The sequence below is a fragment of the Neophocaena asiaeorientalis genome, unplaced genomic scaffold (genome assembly GCF_003031525.2).
Source record: "Neophocaena asiaeorientalis asiaeorientalis breed wild unplaced genomic scaffold, Neophocaena_asiaeorientalis_V1.1 scaffold71, whole genome shotgun sequence".
NCBI classification, from domain to species: Eukaryota; Metazoa; Chordata; class Mammalia; order Artiodactyla; family Phocoenidae; genus Neophocaena; species Neophocaena asiaeorientalis.
Genome location: NW_020175439.1, coordinates 1,123,732 through 1,132,671, shown reverse-complemented (window position 1 = coordinate 1,132,671; position 8,940 = coordinate 1,123,732). Strand labels below are relative to the sequence as shown.

Below are 8,940 nucleotides of genomic sequence, written 5' to 3'. Positions count from 1 at the left end.
ATAGGAACAACAACAGCCGCCACCACAGCAGCCTGATGCCCATCAGCAGCCTCCCCCCAGCGCCCCCAACTCGGGGGTGGCTCTGCCAGCCCTTGTGCCCGGGCTGCCAGGGACAGAGGCCAGCGCGCTGCAACACAGGATCAAGAACTCCATCTGGTAAGAGGATCCTCCATCGCTGGGGTAAAAAAGCCCAGGCACATTTCTGCTGCAAAGCGGGTGGGGGGCGGCGGGCAAGGGAGCCGAGGAGGAGGCTGATGCATTCATTGAATGGGGGTCTCCACAAAGTCGGGTGCATATTCATAGGACCTCTGGAGGTGTGGGGACTTTGCATCAGCTCCTGGGCTCCGGAGCCAAAAAATGCTTTTGCCCCCTCCTTAATTTCGAGTGCAGATAAACAAGTCATTTATGTTTTTCACTTATGTGTAAGAGGAATACGGGTCGAAATTAAGTCATGGTGCATGATGGTAGCATGAATTTGGGACTGAGGAATGTAAAATGTGTTTACTCCTTTTTGCAGTCATACTGGGAGGAAGAAGTGTATTGTGAATTTTCACCAAACAGACACTGTGCGTAAGAATATTAATATGCAGCACAAAACCTAATGTGTCCCTTCCTTTCAGTTGGTTTAGCTGCTGTTTCTGGATGTTTTTGCCTTCTTTATTCTGAGATTAAAATTCTCTTCCAGGGATCTTAATCTTTGCATTGATTGTGAAGAAAGAGTTTCTTTAGTATGAGATATTTTAAGGTGGTAGTTTACACAGCAAAGTGATTTTCTAATTTAAAAGGATGTGTTTAATTTAAAATAAATGTGTTGCCATTCCGTGTGTATTTTTTTAAAAACCATGGATGAAATATCCTTTGCTATTCCTATACTTTCTTGTATGAGAATTTCCAATATTTCAACATTAGATTAAACTCTGAAAGACTGGTAGCAGTCTTTTAGTAATTAAATACACTGACTTAAGTCTGTACTCTGTTAGAGCCATTGCAAATATTCTTTGAACATGAACTTGCATTATTTTTGTAGGGTTCTTCATTAACTGACATGTTTTAAAAAGTGTAGTGCTATTTTAAAAATGGAAAGCATTATTTGGAGTTTAGTCTAAGAGACTGCTTTTAATAGAAGTTTAAAAATAGAATTAAATGTGGTGTTTAAAAAAGCTCTGATTTTAAAAATGAGATCTTGCATGTTCATCATTGAATATGATTACTGAAATATCAAAACTCCTTTTTTATATTGCAACTTAAAAAGTATAAAACAACTGGCCTTGCAGTACAATATTTACACATTTAAAAACAGTGACAATTTTTGAATAGAAAATTAAAGTTTGTTATATAGTAATTTCATTATTTTTTTGGCATACATCCATATTGTCATGATGATAATATGAAGTAGGTCAGTGCAGGCTTTAATAGTTTCATACTACACAGTAGTTGGCAGCTGAGTATCTTGCTTTCAGTTTTAATTTTAAAATGAAGTTTAAATATTTTAAAGGAGAATTTTTTAGGGTTAACAATAGTCCTGCTGTGACAGTTTGAATAGGTCAGATAAATAGGATTGCCTTGTGTGTGTGCGTGTGAGAGAGAGAAGGCTTTATTCTTCGATGGATGCCCTACCCCCTTTTAAAGCTGTAATTTAAAGGAAGAGATGCTTAATCTCCTTACCACCAAGGTTTCCAGAAACCAGGTTTTTTTTCCCCCCTATTAACTTGATGTAACTAGTGTCTCTGAAATCTGAATTGAGCACTTTGGTTTTTACATTCAGGTAAGGGACATCCAAGTTAAAGGACTAAAATCTTTTAAGAAAGGCAAATTTTGAAAGTTGAATTAGTAAGTATATGTTTTAATTTATTATGAGAACAGTAGGGGAAAGGAACCTTCACCTTATATTTTTAAAATATGAATAAGTTGTATAGGCAGTGGACTGAAGTGTTTGAATGATAATGATAGTGGAGTGGTGCTCTTTTTGGTAAATCATGTGATTTAATTATTCTTTAATTGATAATTTATATTTACACATCCATTACAACTTAACCACGCTGATTTTAATGTAAGAAAAACTTCTGAAGTACAGTGTGCTTCAGTTTTTGGTACTTGCTCTGAAAAGAAAAACTGACAACAAACACCTTAATCCCCAAATGTACAATTTTATAGCTTCATTTTAAAATTGTACTGGCACACTTAGTAGCATTTAATTTTAAGCTTTAGAAATCCTATTTGCAAAAATTATTTCTTTATATTTAAAACTTTAGAATAAACAACGTTTGTGGATCATAAACAACGTTAGTGGCTCTATGTAATATATAGACTCATAGCCGCTGCTCCGCAAGACTGGATTTATGTTATTCATCAAGTGACTATATAAAATAAAGACATTAGAAAGTGAAATCTCCTTCACCACAATCTCTTCCTAAGAAATAGTGTGTGTATGTGTATAAAATTAAAATGACTTTTAATAGGTAAGAGTGCAGTTCTTTAGGTATCTCTTCACATTTTTTTGAAGCAACAATATCTTTTTACCAATTATTTTATCACTTGATAATGTTCTGAAAGATTATCAGTTTTGTAGTACATCCTATATCAACCTTTGGTATCATTACTAATGAGAATTTAAAATTGCATTAAACAAATGTGGCATTTAATAATTATCAAAAGGGTTTTGCATTTAGGTTGATCATAGTTTCTAAATTATTGGACTTGCAGGTCACAAACAAGTCTGAACTTGTCCTCCTATTTTACACATATATAGTATGTGATGTAGGCCTTTAGCTGGATAATGAATTATTTATTATCTCAGTTCATAATTAATCTATTCTGTTTAGTAAACTAAAATACTGTTAGATAAAAGTATGACCATGGTTATTTCAAGCATTAAAAATGAGTCTTTGGAAAAAATATTAAGTATTCAGAGTTGAAATCATGGTACTTAATGATTAACATCAGAAACCAGATTTCTTAAGAATTGGAAATATAATGTATTTTTAAGATAGTTCTACAAAATAAAGTTACTAACTTGATAGTCTTGTAGTATTTGTGTAATATATTTACGGGTATCTTCAGCTTAAGTCCAATGTAACGAGCCTGTACCTTTCTTGGTCTTCCTTATTCCCACTCCATAGACAGAGGTCCAGATCACTTACACAACTCACTTGAAAGGAGATTTATTTGCAGAGGTGTGTTTTAATACTGAATATGCTATAACATAGTATTTATATTTTGTAAGTAATAGAAAATAATAGAATTCTGATATAAATTTTTCATTAAAAAAGGAAAGCTAGTAACTCATGCATTTTTTCTAACTAAAAACTCATACTGACAACCTAAAACAAAGCCACAATCTAACCTCACTGCAGACTTCTTTAACTTACATTGCACCCCTCTTTGGTTACCTAAAAAAAGAATACTGAAGCAAGTTTTTCCTTCCTCTTATCTCCTAGTGTCTTCACAGTTTTAAAAAAAAAGAATGTTTGTATTTAATTTAGACCAAAAGAATGTAAGTGCTTTTCTTTTCCTTTTTAAAGCAGTTTTTCCTGAAACTCTGATAGAATAAAATTACTGTGGAAAAATTGTGTTTGAAATCGCTCTGCCTGTTTGTGATTAGTTATGTTTAAGAATAATCATACCTGCATGTTTGGGGGTGATTAGCATATTTGGAATTACACTGTCACATAGACGACAAACATTTACCTATAAATTCAAAAGAAATCATGATGTTTCATTGTAGAAAATGTTCTAATACTGTATTTACTCAACAAACAAATTCAGGGATTCTTAAAAGAATTCATTATTATCAGTTATTATTTTTATTTATGTAACTATTTGCAAGTAAGACCTTAAAAACCATTTTTTTAAAACAGTTCTATATGATGTGTCATTATTCTACACACTTTACGGAAAGAGATAAATTGAGTGACAGGGAAGCTATAGGATTCCTCTGATTCATTGTCAGATCCTGGGAGCAGTGCTGTGGCTATAGTTCCTTGTCTTTATTTAATCCTGTAAGTCATACAGAGGTCTGAATCTGGTACATTTTAGATTTAGAATTTAAACCCAAATTGAGCAATTTTGTTTTACTCTCTTATTTCTTAGTTGCAGTGAGCAAAGTACGGCGATCCATACGTTTTTCTTATTAGCGCCATATTTGTTCTGATTTCTGTCCCCTGTCATAGAACTCAGTAGTTCAGTTTTGTTCTTGGCTCTGGAACAGGCAATTTTTAGCTCTAAGGAATAGTTATTGTTTCTTCAACTTCAGGGGGAAACATTTGCTATAAAGCTCATGACTTTAGAGTTTACTTTAACCATAAGTCCAAGATTTTCATTTTGCTTTAAAATTAGAGACTGACTAGTACATCAGCTGGCTTTCAAACATTTTGATTAGTTGTTTGACATGTCACCTACCGAGTTCAACCTATCCTCCATACCAAGCACACTAAAGACTTACGGTCCTTTTAGCTTGTCTGTATTGAGGCCAGCTGTGATGGTGCCTCCTAGCACTAAGTGTTTCTGATTCCAGAAAGAAGGCAATTCCTTGTTCTCGTCTGTTATCAGAAACTGATGAAATTGTCTTCCCTATTGCTTAGATAGGCAAGTTAGGCAGTTTCAAACCCCTCAACTTTATGGCCTCGTTTAACTTAGGTACTGATTATGTGTGTGTATAAATTATTGACCAGTTTGCTCTCCCCATTGGGAGGTGTCTTGAATGATGTAATGTGCAGAACTGATTTGGTTTCTGTGTCACTATTAGTTTTTGGTATTATTGGGGGGAATGAACTTCACAGTGGTAGGAAAGGCAGAAGTGTCTTATTTGTTATGAAAGACGCTTTAAATAAAAGCTTAAGTCAAATCACTTTTTATATTAGAAAAATGTTACACACTAAAACTGTACAAATGAAAATGAGCATTGTCGTTCACTCAGATTTCAACACTTTAAGCAAGAACAGTGTTTAAGTACTCACCTGAGTACCTGCTGTATACAAAGTACTATTCTAGAGACTGGCATTTGAGGAATGCCCATTCACATGTAACATTAACCTAAGCAAAAATGTGCAATAAAACGTCTCTTTCATTCAGTTAGAGGACCAGGGAATGCGGTGACAAGTGCCAAAGCATGGGAAAAGTAGACCCCTTCGTTTCCTTGTCTACAAAATGAAAGATTTATACTAGATGACCCTGCAAGTTCCTTTAGCTTAAATTTCTATGGCTCTTTTACTAAATTAATATTGACAGCAATAATAAAGCAGACCATAAGTACAGTGAAAGACTAACATTTAATTAATCAGCAATCAGCAGAACATTTTCAATGGACGGATTGTTAGGTTTTGTCAGTGTTTCCTTGGGTGCTAGCCCAGGAGAACTACCTGAAGGTGTAATTCACTTATTGTGCAAGAGTTCTGTTACGTGAGATTCAGTCTGCAAATATTTATTGAGCATGTATTACATTTGATGTATTCTAAGAGCTGTTGTTGATTATGCAAAAATATGTGAGACTATGTAGTGCTCCCTGGTGTTGGGGAGTTTACTAGTTGCTAGTTGAGAGATTGCACTAGGGGGGTTATTTGTGTGATTGTTTTGTTTATGAAGAGGTGCTCAATACTTAAGAGCATGTCACATAGGAACTTTTCTCCTGTAGTAATAATATAATATTTTAAGGCAGTAGAGAGTGTTATATTGTAAATTTGGTTATGTAAATAAGAAAGGTGTGTATTCTTTTCAGAAAATTGAGTGTTGAGTTGAGCTTCACCACTTTATTCATCAAGGGTAGACATTTTTTTTTTTTTGTGGTACGCGGGCCTTTCACTGTTGTGGCCTCTCCCGTTGTGGAGCACAGGCTCCGGATGCGCAGGCTCAACGGCCATGGCTCACGGGCCTAGTCGCTCCGCGGCATGTGGGATCTTCCCGGACCAGGGCACGAACTCGTGTCCCCTGCATCAGCAGGTGGACTCTCAACCACTGTGCCACCAGGGAAGCCCCCTGCATTTGGTCTTTTTAGTTGCTTTCTTTTCTGCTTCCTTGAGGTTCTAAAAGTTCAGGTTAAAGAAGAGTAACATGGGCCAATAAGAGGAAGACTCTTTCTGCCCTGGGCAGGATAATAAACAAGGAACAATAAGCTCTGAAACCTTAATGCACTTGATTGCTGACTATGAGATTAAGGTAGTTAACGCTTAACCTTAACCCACATGAATAAAAACTTTAAAACATGATTTAATTTTTCTTTCTTGAGACGTTTACTTTTTTCTGTGTCATGGACTGTGTACTTCCTATTCATAAGAGGAAATAGAAAACAGTGAGGTTTGGTTAATTATGCACAATACCTCTATCAGGCATCTATTACAGGAGCTCCTATATATATTACAAGAATGTGTGGGAGGTGAGGTTTTGTATGGCAGAACAAACTGAAAACATACAAGTGTATTCCTTGCTATTTGTACCCTATTTGGTTTCTTAATTTGAAGAGTGAGAGGTCGGAGTGACAGGTTCCGAATCTGTTATGTTTTGGAATTTGGGGAAGCAAGAGTACATATGGTGGGAAATACCATCTCCTCCAAATAGCTTTATCTTAAAAAAAAAAAAAAAAAAATTCCTGAACCTGTTTGTGGTGGTCTGGGTTTGGATAGGAAGGGTTCAGATAGCAAAGGATACCTTTACACTCATTTCAACACAGGATTCAAATGGACTTGAACTTGCATGCCACAAGTCTGATTAATGAGTGATGCCTATCAAGGGCATGGGAATAGGAAGTGATGGTACGTATGCCCTATATTTACCTCCCCTTTTCTTTCTGAAATCCGTGATTTTTAGAATTTGAGCTGTGTTATAGGTAAAGCATCAGAACTATTGGTTATCTTGGAGGATGATTCCCTAGAACTTTGGGGTTGCCATCTGTGATTCCTAATTTTAAGATACAAACCAAGCATGTAGAGCACTTGGGTTTGTGTTTTTCATTCTTTTCTTGTGTTTTTATTTTTCTGTGGCTTTCCTATTTTGATGATCTTTTGCTGCTAAGTAGCTTCAAGATGGGAACGGGATTACTGTATTAATTGGCTACTTCAGTTTGTATTATCCATAACCCTTTTTCTTTGCTTTCATTATCTTATTTCTCTGCTTATGCCTGTGCTGGTCTTTTTACTTGCTACCTTAAAAACCCTTCTCTTTTTTCTGTTGATGTAAGTGTCTAACTTTAAGATCCAACTCATGTGCTACTGCTTCCATGAAACTTCTCCCAACTTCTAAGGAACAATGATCTAAAGTGTATATAAATTAGTTTTTTTCATTAATTTAGACTGGCCTTACCTGAGATGAATCCATTTTAGTGAATTTTTACTGAATTTAAATGAAACATTCTCATTTTCCAATATGTAAGGTTTATAGGAATTCAGAGACCGAATATACCTGAAACACAGCAATCACTGCATAATAAGTAGTTTACAATATGACAGTAAAATATTATTTGTATATGGGAGAGCCAAGAATTTGCCATTGCTTTTGCAGTATACATGAAATTTTAAAAATGTAATTGGATAAGAGGGTCACTTCAGTGATATCTTGCTTGGAGCAAAGTTGGTGCTTCTTGCTTGGAGCAAAGCTGGTGCTTCTGGGAGGTTGGGAAATGTATTTGAACAAGATGCTTCAGTTAATGTAAGTGAATCATTTCCCTAATTTGATTGCATTCAATAGATTTATTAACTGCATTTGCGTATAAGCAATCTATGATCAAAAAATTAACTGTCAGATTACTAAATGCATGATCCCTTTTTCTGCAGTAGAAGATATTAGCAAGCTTTGTTTGGGCAAATTCTGTACATACAAGTTCCAAAGAAGTGAGAAGGTCAACAACTAATCCTGCATTTATGGAATCAAGTGGTCAAAGAAAACTGAATTCAGTGCACATTTATTTTAATGTCTACTGCATACAGGCATAGAAAGATTAAAAAGCAATATGACACTAGCTCTACCTTACATTCACCCTCTGTGTGTAGTTGTATGCAACATAATTGAATTTAACAAAAGTAAGGTTTTGTTACATGCAATGATGGTATAATCAATGGTATAAACAAATACCGAATTAGATGAGAGAAAGAATCAGTGAGGACAAAATAGTTTTATTGGCAAAATTCAGGATCATGGCCTTAGCAAAAAATCAAGGGATGGGCTGTTGATCCAGGTACATCTAACAGTTTGCTTACTGGGAGGTCTTTATTCCCACTATCAGGAATTAGATTCAGAGTTGTGGATGACAGTAGTAAGCCTTGCCAGTAATGAGACTAATTAGAGGAAAATAGCTTAGGACAAAGTTTGCTTGACTGAGGAGTGGGGTTTTCACCAATCACAATCCTCTCATCTAAATTTTAATGCACAGAGGTGGAAGCAATAATATAAAGTAATAATAGAGAAGAAAAGGACGAGGGTGGGTGGAGCTGGGGCAGGGGACCAGAACTGCTCCAATAGCAGTCTTGGCAGCGGACTGGGTGTACCCTGAATTGACTCTGTGAGTGATGCCACTTCATGAAGAGGATTAGAATATTTAATGTGGGGGTCCCTCATGTATCTCATTCAGCCCATATCTTGGCTCCTATATCTTGGCGTCTATATCTATGTACTTTTCTATTATTGGAGGCAGTTTGCTTTCCCCCTTGGATTCATCTGTGTCCATATATGTAGGGAATTTGTTTTAACACATACCCCTTTTCTGTCAGCATCATCAAACTGTTCTTTTCCATAGGCTGCTTTTCCTGTGGCTTTATACATGCTTAGGGCTTCCTTAAATCAGCAGCAAACAACCTTGGAGGTTTTGCAGTAAAACAAACAGTTGATCCCTCAAAGACCTAAAGAGCTCATTCATAGTCATAAGAAAAACGTCATTAGGTAAGTGAATGAAGAATGTAGATACTCATTTTATAGGAAGAATAGCATAAACTATTAACAAATATGCAAAAATCTTTA

The 8,940-nt window shown here is 35.6% G+C and overlaps 1 protein-coding gene across 1 annotated transcript in view; it reads left to right on the top strand.

Annotated features, from left to right (window-relative positions):
* The first annotated feature begins 8 nt into the window (after positions 1–8).
* The window catches only part of RFX7 (regulatory factor X7), a 148,968-nt gene continuing 140,036 nt past the window's right edge, over positions 9–8,940 (top strand). Inside the window, 1 exon segment of the mRNA XM_024767801.1 lies at positions 9–156. The gene's annotated coding sequence lies outside the window, so the exon portion shown is untranslated.